The following is a 12382-nucleotide window of genomic DNA, read 5'->3' on the forward strand; positions in this document are numbered from 1 at the left end:
ACGTTCAGATCATTGTCCCTGAATTCTACTATTTTTCCTTCTCTTTTCTGAGTTGAGTTGAGACCTTGTAGGTCTCATATCAAGCCAACCTTCTTCCCCCAATAGACTATGAGTCGCGGGGTCCTAACCAGATCTGAGCATGGAGAACAGCGTCGGGCGTGGTCTCAGCTGGCCTCGCTAGCCTTTCTCCAGACACTTATTTTAATATGCCCTGTGTCCTTACATTCTGTACTCTGACATCATTAGTTTTGTTTTTTTTGTTTTTTGTTTTTTACATTCTTACACGTTTGGTTATTCTATTTGCTTACTGAGGACAAGGGAAAAAATAGTGATTTAATGCAGGATATTTTTGCCAAAATGAAAATTGGCACTAGGGACCTCTGGAGGTAGCCCAATGGAAAAAGCGCTTGCTACACAAACATGAGCACCTGAGTTTGAACCCCAGTACTCATGTGAAGCTGTGTGTGTGTGTGTGTGTGTGTGTCTGTGTGTGTGTGTGTGGTGTGTGTGTGTGTCTGTGTGTGTGTGTGTGGTGTGTGTGTGTCTTTGTGTGTGTGTGGTGTGTGTGTGGTGTGTGTGTATGTGTGGTGTGTGTATGTGTGTGTCTTTGTGTGTGTGTCTGTGTGTGTGTGTGGTGTGTGTGTGGTGTGTGTGTGTCTGTGTGTGTGGTGTGTGTGTGTCTGTGTGTGTGGTGTGTGTGTGTGTCTGTGTGTCTGTGTGTGGTGTGTGTGTGTGTGTGTGTGTGTGTGTGTGTGTGTGTGTATTTGTAACACCAGCACTGGAGATGGGTGAGTGGAAACAAAAGAATGTGGGCTGGCTGCACAGCTGATCTAGACAAATGGTGAATTTCAGTTTCAGATTTTATCTCAAAACCTTATGTGGAAAGCACTTGAAGAAGAAACCTGACACTAACTTGTGGCCTCCAAATGCACATGGACAGGCACACACATACAATATGCATACATACATACAACACATACAGAGACACAACTGAGACAAAAATATGCATTTACATATAACTTATTCTCTTTTTGCTTAACTTCTTTTTATTATTATTGCATATTAAATGAATATTTACAGTAAATGAAATAATGGTTTTCTATAAAAGAATGAGTTTTACTGTGACATTTTATCGCATATAATTTTTATAATAAGTTTAAATACATTGTCATATATTTATAAAGTGATGTCACTACTAGCTATTCAAAACTATGAAACCTGAAGATGGAGACATTCATGAGCAATTAATAGTATGTACTTTTTTTGCTGGGTTCCCAGGTCCCAGAGCATATGTCTTTCATAATCACATGTAAATCCAACTCTAGCGGGACCTGATGTCTCTGGCCTCCTCCAGCACCCCCCGCCCCCCCCCCCCGCCCCGTTCACCGTGCACACATCCACATGCAGACACATAAACATACATATAATTAAAAGTAAAATAAATCTTTAAAATTGTAAAACTTGCATATGCTGAGGTATTCGTTATTACTCTAGAGTGGCTAAGACACTTAAGTTAATATTTAAACAGTGTTTAATGGGAGTTTTTACAGTATTTATTTAGTTAGCAAGTTTAGTTAAATTGGCTTGTTTTTTTAGGAAAAGTCCTTGTAGCCCAGGCTGGCCTATAACTGCATTGATTGTAAATGTATATTCTGGAACATACCTCTTAATAGTGCTTTTAATAGCTGTCGTAAAAATTATCAAAACGCTTAATATACGGCGTTGGAGACCCATGTGTCTTTCCTGTTAATTTTAGGAAACTACTCAGTGATGATCATTACGTGATACTTCTGGGTCCCAATCTCCATAGGGGATGTCATTAGTGGCGTATTGCTCCTCAGCTTCTGGTTTGTCTTGGAGGCAAGCACACCGCAAGGAGCCCTTTCCCATGGGCTGCCTCCTTCTCACAATTTTCAGTGGTTCGTTTGTTAACCTTACCACATTTCTAGAGCACATGGCCAGTGGTTTGGACTCGCCCCAATCTACATGGCCCATGACTATGGCACTGTTTGTATGGGTCTGTTTTATTTCCCAGTTTGGCTTGAGTTGATGCATGGCTTTCATAACAGCTACTTCTGTCAGCAAACGTATTGTAAAACAACTGTTCTCTTACCATTGATTTGTATACGTTCTTTCTAACTATTTAATATTAGCCTTGTATCTCACATATTGCTTACAAATACTTTTCCTTATCCATTTGGATACGTCTTTGAAGTTCTGTTATTTTATTTGCCACACGGAAGCGTGATGTGATCTTATTTTTCAATTTTTGAGTCTGAATTTTTCACATAATACCAAAAGAATCCTCGTCAAAGTCAATGTCAAAGAACTGTTTCCTATCTTTTCATTTTAAAATTTAATTGTAAGGGTTGGCGAGAGCTGTGCCCTTCTCAAAGCCAGCGCTCGGTAAGGAAGAGGTCACGATCAGCTCCAGCGCCAAGATTGAGAAGCTCAATGGCGAGAAGCCAGAGAAGATGGAGTCTGGCATCTTCCAGGCACCTTTCCAGCTGGCGATGCACGCAGACCTCAATGCGCAGCTGCGGAAGCTCGACATCACCATCGCCGAGGAAACTGGAGTTGGTGGCGGTCAGAAAGCTATTATCGTTTTTGTACCAGCTCCTCGGCTGAAATGTTTACAGGAAATCCAAGTCCCGCTAGTTCCTGAACTAGACAAAGGGTTCCGCAGGAAGCTCATAGTCTTAGTTGCTCAGAGGAGGTTTCTGCCAAAGCCAACCCGGAAAAGCCGCAAGAAAAGTAAGCAGAAGTGCCCCAGACGCTGCATCCTGACAGCACAGTGCAAGACGCCATCCTTGATGAGTTGGTCTTCCCAAGTGAATTGTGGGTAAGATGACCCGTGTGACACTGTATGGCAGCCGACTCATGAAGGTTCTTTTAGACAAAGCAGGGTAGATCAGGAACCAGCTCAAAACTTTTTCTGGTGTTGGATAAGAAGGACACAGGCAAGGATGTTAAATTCGAAGTTCCAGAGTTTCAGCTGTAAAGAAAATGACTGAAAAAAAAATAGGCGTTTTGCCTGTACATCTGCCTGGCCACCATGTGTGTTCAGTACCCGAGGAGGCTAGAAGAGGCCATCAGAACCTCTGGAACCAGACTTACAGGTGGTTGTGAGCTGCTGTGTGGGGCTGGGAATTGAAGCTGGGTTCTCTTGAAGAGCAGTCAGTGCTCTTAACCACTGGGCTGTCTCTTCAGTCCTCTCGCCCTTTCTTTTAGATGTTTTATAGATTCAGGACATTTGACTCATTTTGAATTTATTTTTGTGTATGATATATAATAAAAATTGAATTTCAGTTCTTTAATGTCAAATATAAGTTCCCCAGCAACACTTATTTAAAAAGTTATCCTTTACCCATTGAGTTTTGGACCCCTTTTTTAAAATAATTTCATCATATATGCTTGAATTTATTTTCTAATTCTCTCCTGTGCTTAATTTGTCTATGTATGTATTTTATGCCAGTATTATATTGTTTAATTACCATATATTTGTAATACAGTTTTAAGTTTAGCATTGTTTCCTCTTTTGATTTTATTTTCATTTTCAGTCCCAGAATTATTTTGCCAATTTGGTTCCATATTAATTTTAGAATTTAAAATTTTCTATAAACAATGCCCCTGAGGATTTGATTGGGATTGCAATAAGTCTATATTTCTTTGGCTAATATGAACATTTTAACAATCACTCTTTTGATTCGTAAGCACAACTTCCCATTTTGTGACCATTAATGCTTTCAAATTCTCGGTGCACACATATTTCATTTGTTCAGTTAGATCATTCATAAATAATCTGAATTTTTTCATGACTAGATCTATTTTGGTTCTACCATGATCACCATCTTGGGAAGGAGACAGACATGGTTCCAGAGCAGAGAGAGAAAGGGACTGGGCTTGGTGTAGGTTTTGAAAACTCTGAGCTCAGCCCCATTATACACGTTCTCCAACAAAGTCACACATCCTCCTGTGACAAGGTAGGTTACACCTAATCCAACAAGCCCATGCCTCCTACTCCTTCCCAAAAAGTTCCACTAACTGGGGACCAGTATCTCAACATATGGGCCTTTGAGGGCCATCCTTATTTAAACCATCACACAGTTGAGTATAGGAATGCCATTAACTTTTATTTGTTGATTTACTATTATTTAGTGAGATAATTTATCATATCCTATATGTTTTTGATGAAATTTCTGGAGTTTTCCTCATATAGAATTATATCATCTGTAAATAAAAATCATTTTGCACTCTCTTTCAGATGTGTGGGCATTTTATCTCTCACATTTTATATAGCTGTTCATATTACCTCCAGTGCTGTACTGAATAGGTGAGACACAGGGACATATTTGCTTTGGGCCAGATATAGAATGAAAGCTCTATTTCCCCCCATTGACTGTGATGCTATCTGTAGAATTTGCCCCTTTCACATCTCAGTTGCTCAAGACACGATTTTTCATGAAAAAAAATGTTGAAATTTGTTGATTTTTCTGATTCAGTTGATAGGGTTGGAGTGTCACCTTTCCCTTGTTAACCTGTAACACAGGAATTAACTTACATACATTAAACCAATGCGCCAAAGAAGAATCCTACTTATTTTTTTTAATATGTGAAAGTATAGTATGTTATCCCTTCCTTTTCCTTCATTCAAACACTCCCACATACTGCTTTCCTGATTTCTTTCAAATTCTTGGCCTCTTTTTTCACTAATTATTATTTTATGCATATATAATTAAATTATATATTCCTAAATATAACCTGTTCAGTCCATATAATTTTACTTGTTTATGTGGTTTGGGGGAATGACCTTAGATTCTGGACAACCAAATGGTGTGGTCTTTCCCAGGACCACTTCTCCCTCTGCTGGCTTTCCTCATCTGCTGATAATTCTTTCTGTAGAATTGAAGCCTTGTGGGCGCTTCCCATCCACTTTGACACAAGAAACCAAACTATCAACTATTCACCTAGAAAAAAGAATCTGAGATGCACATCACTTTGTGTCTGAGTATGCATACAGAATTTTATGAACACTCCTCATCTGGGATGATGGTGCTTCTTCCAAAAGCCAAAGTCCACCTAACAACCCATTACCTGACATGAGACACCCTCTTTTTGTTGTCCAGGAATGACAAGTGACTCCCAAAATGTAGAACCAACTGCAATCACCCTTGGTTATCCTCTCCCCCAAGGTACAAGGTAAAGCACCATTTCTGAAGACACCCTGCATTTCAGAAATAGGACCCAGAGACCTCTTAGCTGGAACTGACCTCAATGTCCCCTCCCTGAGGACCAACATAAGTATCCAGTTTTTTGATCTTTTGTTGCATTCTATTTTCTAACCTTTATCAGATGTTTGCCTGAGATATCTGAGATATCTGCCATATGAAATACACACACACACAACACACACACACACACACACACACACACACACACACACATATATATATATACATGAAATCATGTTGCCAGTACCTTCTAAAACAATGGTCATACTAGGTACGCTTTACTATTAGACTATAAATCCACCAGGGGCACCGACAAATATTTTAATCTGGAAGAAAACAACCATACAGCAACATATGTTTTGAATCCTCATAATAACTAACTTGAAAGTTTAATCCTTCACTTGGTTCTGCAGCTCACTGCCTAACAACTTTCCAAATTCTCCCCAGCACACTGCCTGTACAGATACCTTTAGGTTGCTTCATTCCATTTCTGGCTTATTAACACAAGCTATTATCTGCTTTCCTGGATTGCTACAATGCCTGTCACATGACATGGGGGTGGGTAGCTTGATTTCTCTTTCTGCGCAGACCTGTTGGGTTGAGCTTTCTAAATGTAAACCGGGTTCTACTCTTGGCTGTCATTGCTTTCATCATCGGGGTTATGACAGGAAACCAACACACATTCTGTCCGTGGGGAACTGAGGACTGGAAAATAAATGGTTCCTTTGGAAGACTAGAGCAAGAGTAAATTAATGTGAATGTTTCCGGGACTATCAAGAGGAAAGCTGTATAGCTGTTCTTCTTAGGAGAGAAAGAAAAAGCTGGACCTCATGGTGCACGTGCAAATCCCACCACTCAAGGGGCTAGGGGAGAGAGTGTGAACCTTCTAACAAGTTCACCCTACACTGCTCAGTAGGGCCATTCTCAAAACACAAATCAAAGCAATAATAACAACAACAAAAACAAAACAAAGCAAAGGGAGGTGGGAGGAAGCCTGTATACTAAAGTCTGCCACGTGAAGTGGGAAATGGAAAATGGCTCCCAAATGAGTAAATGAATGGCCATCGCTGTCCCCTGTGGACTCAGGGTGGGGAACCTTGAGACAGAGTGTTAGATAGGGAGTGTCACACAAATGATTTGTTGAGGGAATGTTCTTAACAGAATCCTGGAAAAGATTAAGAAGAGCAGGCAAAGTATAGAATTATAGAAGTGCAGACTTGGACAAAAATGACTTCAGTAGAGTCTTGGTTTGCTCAGTTGAACTCTATATAAAAACAATAGAGCCTGGGTTGTAAGAGACTAATTAACTAGAACAGACAAAGGGAAAGTATGGAATTGGCCAAGAATGACTTTAGTAGCATCTTGGGCTGCTCAACTGAACTCCACATAAAACTACAGAGCCCAGCCAGTGCCCAGAGAATTTTCCACTCACAGAATAGAGACCAACACTGCTTGTCTCTCCCTGTTGGCCACTGGCTACAGGGTAACCCCTAGGGGAGGGAAGACTAAGTTCTCAAGCATTACCGGTGGAAGACTTTCAATTTTCTAGAAAAATTTTACAGAGGGAGGGATCAATATGGGCAACCATCAAACAGAATGTTCACAGAACAAACGCTGGTGGAAGTGGCCCAATCCCAGGGATGGGAGAGGTCCCAGTAACTTCTGCTGCCTAGACAAACTCCACTTCTGAGTTGCATTTGCTTCTGGAATTAAGTGTTTCCCTTTGGTCTCAGTTTCTTTGCAATAGGGTTGGTCTTGATTCCCGGAGATGCTTGTCAGAGAGGCATTAGCAGGAAAAATTATAGCTTTGTCCGCTGCAATTAGTCTCAGGCCTGCAAATGATACTCATCTTCTCTTTCACCCAACAGCTCCTGGTTCCTCTTACCTGCAGATGGTCCAGGTGGCTTGTCTGGAGCGGTAACTCAGATCCTTATTCCCAGGAGGCTTTATTTCCTAGTTACCGTGTTTGTCTCAGACAATGATTACTATGCTCTTTAATTTATAATTAAAGCCCAGTCGTACCAAGACATACCTGTGGTTCACCTGAAAACCAAAAATATTCTGCCAGACCCCTATTAAGCAGCAGCCGCCAGATCACCTTGGATAATCTGGCTAAATAACAATGTTCGTATTAAAATATGTCAGTCTAACCCAAACTGCCATTATGACAATTGTTTTCTGTTTGCCAGTCTATTGAGGAACCTGAAGTGTCAGTCATGCTTTCGTATTTGGCAAATCTCTTGGTGTGTCCCTGTCCTACTTTGTATCACTATTGCTGTGATAAAACACTGACTAAAACCAACTCCTTGGGGAGGAAAGGGTGATTGTCTTACATGTCCTCGTTGCCCTCCATCTTGGAGAGGCGTCAGAGCAGGAAGCTGAGCAGAAGCAGAGGCAAGACACGGAGGGAAGCTACTTACAGGCCTCCTTTCCGCGCATGCTCAGTTTGCTTTCTAATACAAACCAAGACCACCTGCGCAGGGGCAGGGCGCCCAGCAACAACCAGCAACCGAGAACGTGCTTCATAGGCATATTCACAGGCCATTCGGGTGGATTGAGGTGCCCTCTTCCCAAATGACCCTAGTTTGTGTCAACTTGCCAAACACTAACCACAGTCCCTGAAGCAAACTGCCCTTCCCTAAGAGGTAGGCTCCCATGGACTCACAGGATCAAAGCTTGGAGAGACCGATGTGCTAAATTCCCACATCAAGCCCTAAGGTGGTGTTGGAACACTGTCAGCCACTGTTTTCTCCATCTTTTCATTTCGGAGTTGGTGAATCTATCTGTTGCGGAACCAGCACTATATAACAGCCCTTGGTTTAGGGGGAGCCTCCTGCCTCCTAAAGGCTAGTGCCTTCCTTTCATAATGCTCTCTCTAAATTACGACAGCACGCGACCTTTAAGAGAAGACAATGAGTCCCTCCATGGTAGACCAGGACGCAGGCGATGATGCTGGCCCATTGCCAGGTTAGAGCCTTCCAAAGCCTTCCTTTGCTGTTCCACTTCCACCATATAGGGCTGTATCCTCCAGGATTCTACAGGCCCTGCCCACACCCACCCAAGGAGTTCCACCTGTGGGAAGCAAGCCCTGAAACACCAGCATAGGGAGAGCACTTCAGAGTCATACCGTAGCACTGTCTGGTTAGGATCCAAAGTGATCAAATGTAAAATTGCAAACTAACAATTCGCCATTCCCAACCAGTGTGACTGCCCTTCTTTCCCGAGTCAAGGTCAGATAGGAGCAGGAAGCTCTGGGACACTGTTGCCTAGTAGCAGAGATCATTATTATCTACTGTTATTAATACTGAAAAGTCTCTACTTCAAACAGAAGTAAACATTTAAGGAAACCTATTAAACTGGATATAGGCATGAAGAATGCCAGCATGTATTAAATATTGCTTGTTATCCTATCAATATGCTTATATTTTATATGTCAGCAAACAGCTGACCTCCATTCTGATTACCTTGATAAAATCTCACACTATCTTTTTGAGGATGAGAATCTGATCTTCCAGCATACTATTTCTGCGTACAGTATCTACATGTGACTTGGTACCTGTGGTTGGTTATCATACCTCTGGCAAGATAGCAGAGCTTGCATTCGGGTAATTAATAATGACCTCACATTATAAGAGCAGGGAAGCTGCCATTTGGATGTGCCAAAGAGAAGCGCTAATGCTCTCCCAGTAAGTGAAGAGGTGGCAGATCTTTATGAGAAAATGAAAAAAATCACGTGCTGTGGCTACAAGTGTTATCATGGAGAAAGTAATGCCATGCAAGAGAAATCATATGGACAGATTTATTTGGGGGAAGAAGTTAGGGCATGAGTGGGCAATGAGGGTAGAGAGAGAGAGAGACAGAGAGAGAGAGAGAGAGAGAGAGAGAGAGAGAGAGGGAGAGAGAGAGAGAGATTGAAAGGGAAAGGGGGCACCACTTAGAGAGAGTGCAAGAGAGAGAGGTAAGAGGTAGTCAGGTGGTCCTTTTATACCTGGTGCCTCTGGCACACACCGGGTGGCAGGTGGCAGATGATGATGTCAGTGGTTGCTAAGCAACCTAGAGGCAGATCAGACCAGCTAGCAGGCTATCAGATCGGCTTGTGAACTAGCAGCAAGCCTGTGGTTAGAACACATTTATCCCTAAATTTATAAAGAAAGAAAGAAAAAAGTCTTTACTGTGTTTTCTATTATCCCTGAAACTATAAAGATTAAATTACAGTGCCTGCTAAATTCTTAGTCAAGCTAAAAAAAAAAAAAAAGCTTTAAATCTGTGCATAATGTGCACATTATATATACTTCTGTATGCTAGTGAGAATTGTGTATTTATTTTGAATTAGTTGTCTCTCATCAAAAATGAGTGGCCTTGACTGAAACTGTTCGTTCTGTATATCCTGTCACCACTGTTTCACAGGGCTTGCCTTGGATGGCGTTATATTTACACAACAGTTTATTTTAGGCTCACCTCAACACACTGACCTGAACAATCTATAAACAGAACTACCATTTTTTTTCCTTCCTCTACTCCCTCTTCTTCTACTAGAACGTCAAAAGAGTGAGCTTGAGCTGAATGGGATCTAGTGAGTTTGCTAGAGGGATGGGATTCTGAGACGCTTGCCAGTTCAATTTTTCTAAACCTGCTAGGTCTGCTCAGCGGTTATGTAATATGTATCCCTTTGTTTTGTAATAACCATGGCAGGCTGCTGAGTTTATGATTCGATGCATAAGCTTGTCCCCAGGTCAGGGGAAGCAGCTTTCCTCATTGGCTCAGTGTCTCTTGTTTACTTTCCGTGGCTAGAATCTGTCTCGGTCCTGTTTTAAGGGTTCTCTAATGCACGTGGATGCTTCCAGTGACATGGGTGCCAGAGACTCTACAGGGCATCTTTGCTTCATGGAAATAATCCTTGTGCCACTGTAGGACATATGAGGTCATATGAGCCACATGGCAGGACAGTGTGTACTACATATAGATAGCCTGGCATGGCCTTTCTTGCTCTGCCTCCTACTGAAATATGGAAGCTTTCCACATCACTTGCTGAATACATCAGTCCTGTATTCCCACATGTGGTATTTGCTGCAATCTCCTTCCCTTTTAATGCTTTGATGTACAAAATGCAATAACTTTAGACTTTATCTGGAAGGGTTTCCCCTGTGTGACCAAGAACACTGACTACCCACAGTCATCAAAGATGTCATGAGACACCGTCAGTGTGAGACTTATTTCCCATTCCCTGAAGTATGCATGTCTTATCCTGACATCCAGTTTTACTTTGTGAGCTGTAAATTAAGCTTCTTTGAAGTTTTGCTGCTCTCACAATTAAGGTTAGATGGAGCGTTTCACCAGCTGAGATGATCTCTATGAACAAGTGATAAGAATTACTTCAAAGATTGCCAGGAGGACCTGTTAGCACCCCAGTTTTCAATGAATAATTAGGTATTTTCTCTAGGGAATATACCAAAAAAAAATCCCTCACCAATAGCTACTCAGTTCCACATTCTTTAATTTTACTTCTCCTCCTCAAAGGCACTACAGAAGCTAACACCTTGTCATTGCCACAGTATTTGAGCTACTAAAACATAAAAATAGCCATTAGCATTCCCTTATCTCATGGATAGGGTCTTACTTGCTGCAAAGCTGGGATATCACAGAAATCAAAATCAAAATTTCAGAGTCTCTTTCATAGTTCATTTTCTGACCACCACCATGAATTGAGTCACTTTAAAACCAAAGTCCAAAGTCCAAGATAATTTGTTTGTGCTATCAAAGCCAGCCTTTAAAGAGGACATGAAAACAAGACAGATCAAAGCAAGAGACTAGACAAAGATGAGCTTAGAAGGAAATTCAGGTTTAGAGTGTAGCCGTGAAAGCCTTGCAGGGTCAACTGTCCTGGGGTCACCGGGCCTGCACACAGGGGCTGGCCTGTTACAGGTCAATGGTTTTGTAGTGCATGCTGTCTTGTGTAGAATACAGAATAATAACTCTTAATTTCTCAGTGATGAGGGTTCTGCTTGTTTTGTTTTATTTTGTTTTTTGTTTGTTTAACAGCCTGTAGAGGAATTTTAATGCAGCAACATGGCTGTTCTGATCACACCCAAAAACCTTCTAGCTTTATGTGATCCAGCTAGAATGCAGAGATGCCACACACCTTTAATTTCTCCGACACACCCTTAGTACACATATTTAATCCCAAACAATGAAGTAAGGTTAGTTTATAAAAGGAAGCAGCCATATTTGAAGGTGACAGCTAATTGAGGAGCAGGCAAAGTGATGAATCAGAGAAAGATTTGACAGAATGAGTCTGAGATAGGATACCCCCAACTCTCATGAGAACAGACAGGGAAAGGGGGCTTTTTAGGAGCAGTGCAGTTGAGTTGAGTCAGTTCAGTTGAGTGGAGTTGAAGTCAGTTGGGAGGCAGTGCAGTGGGTGCAGGAAAATGGAGTTGAGTTCATTCATGAGTTCATGCAGCTCCGTGAAGGTCAGCAGAGGCAGATGAAGCCAGAGAATAAGAAGGAATCAGAAGACTAGAACGAACTTCCAGGGTTAGTTTGAGCCCTATCAGAGCAAATTGGTGAGAAGCTGAGAGAAGCTACATCAAATCAGTCAGCTTGCAGAGGAGTTTGAGCTAGAAAAGCTGGGTTGAACCAGCCAGCCAGAGTTCAGAACATACTAGAGAGGGAGAGCTTATTCAACAGTAAAGCCTCTGAGATGACAATTACATAAGGTGGATAAAAGTGACTTTTACAGCAGCCAACATCTAGGCAATGGTGGGCCACCCCAACAGAAGAAAGATGGGTGAGGTGCTGGGTTGGTTAGGGATTCTACTGCTGTGATGAATGCCAAGACCAAAAGCAACCTGGGAAGTAAAGGTGTTCTTATTTTATCTTATACCTCCAGAAGTCATGGCAGAATCTGGGGGTCAGTAACTGGGGCAGAGACCACAGAGGAGTGCTAATTACTGGTTTGCTTCTCATTGTTGCTCAGCCTGCTTTCTTTTCTTCTTTTACTTTTAAAATTTTATATTTATTCTTTGCTCATACAATACATCTCAGCTGGCAGCTTCTCTGTCCTCTACTTCTCCCAGCCTCCACCTTCTGTCCCCCTTGACCCAGACCCCACATAACAGTAGGCCTCCCAGGGATTTAAACTGAACACAGCA

This window comes from Acomys minous (genome assembly GCF_964271855.1).
Source record: "Acomys minous genome assembly, chromosome: 11".
In the NCBI taxonomy this organism is placed as follows: domain Eukaryota; kingdom Metazoa; phylum Chordata; class Mammalia; order Rodentia; family Muridae; genus Acomys; species Acomys minous.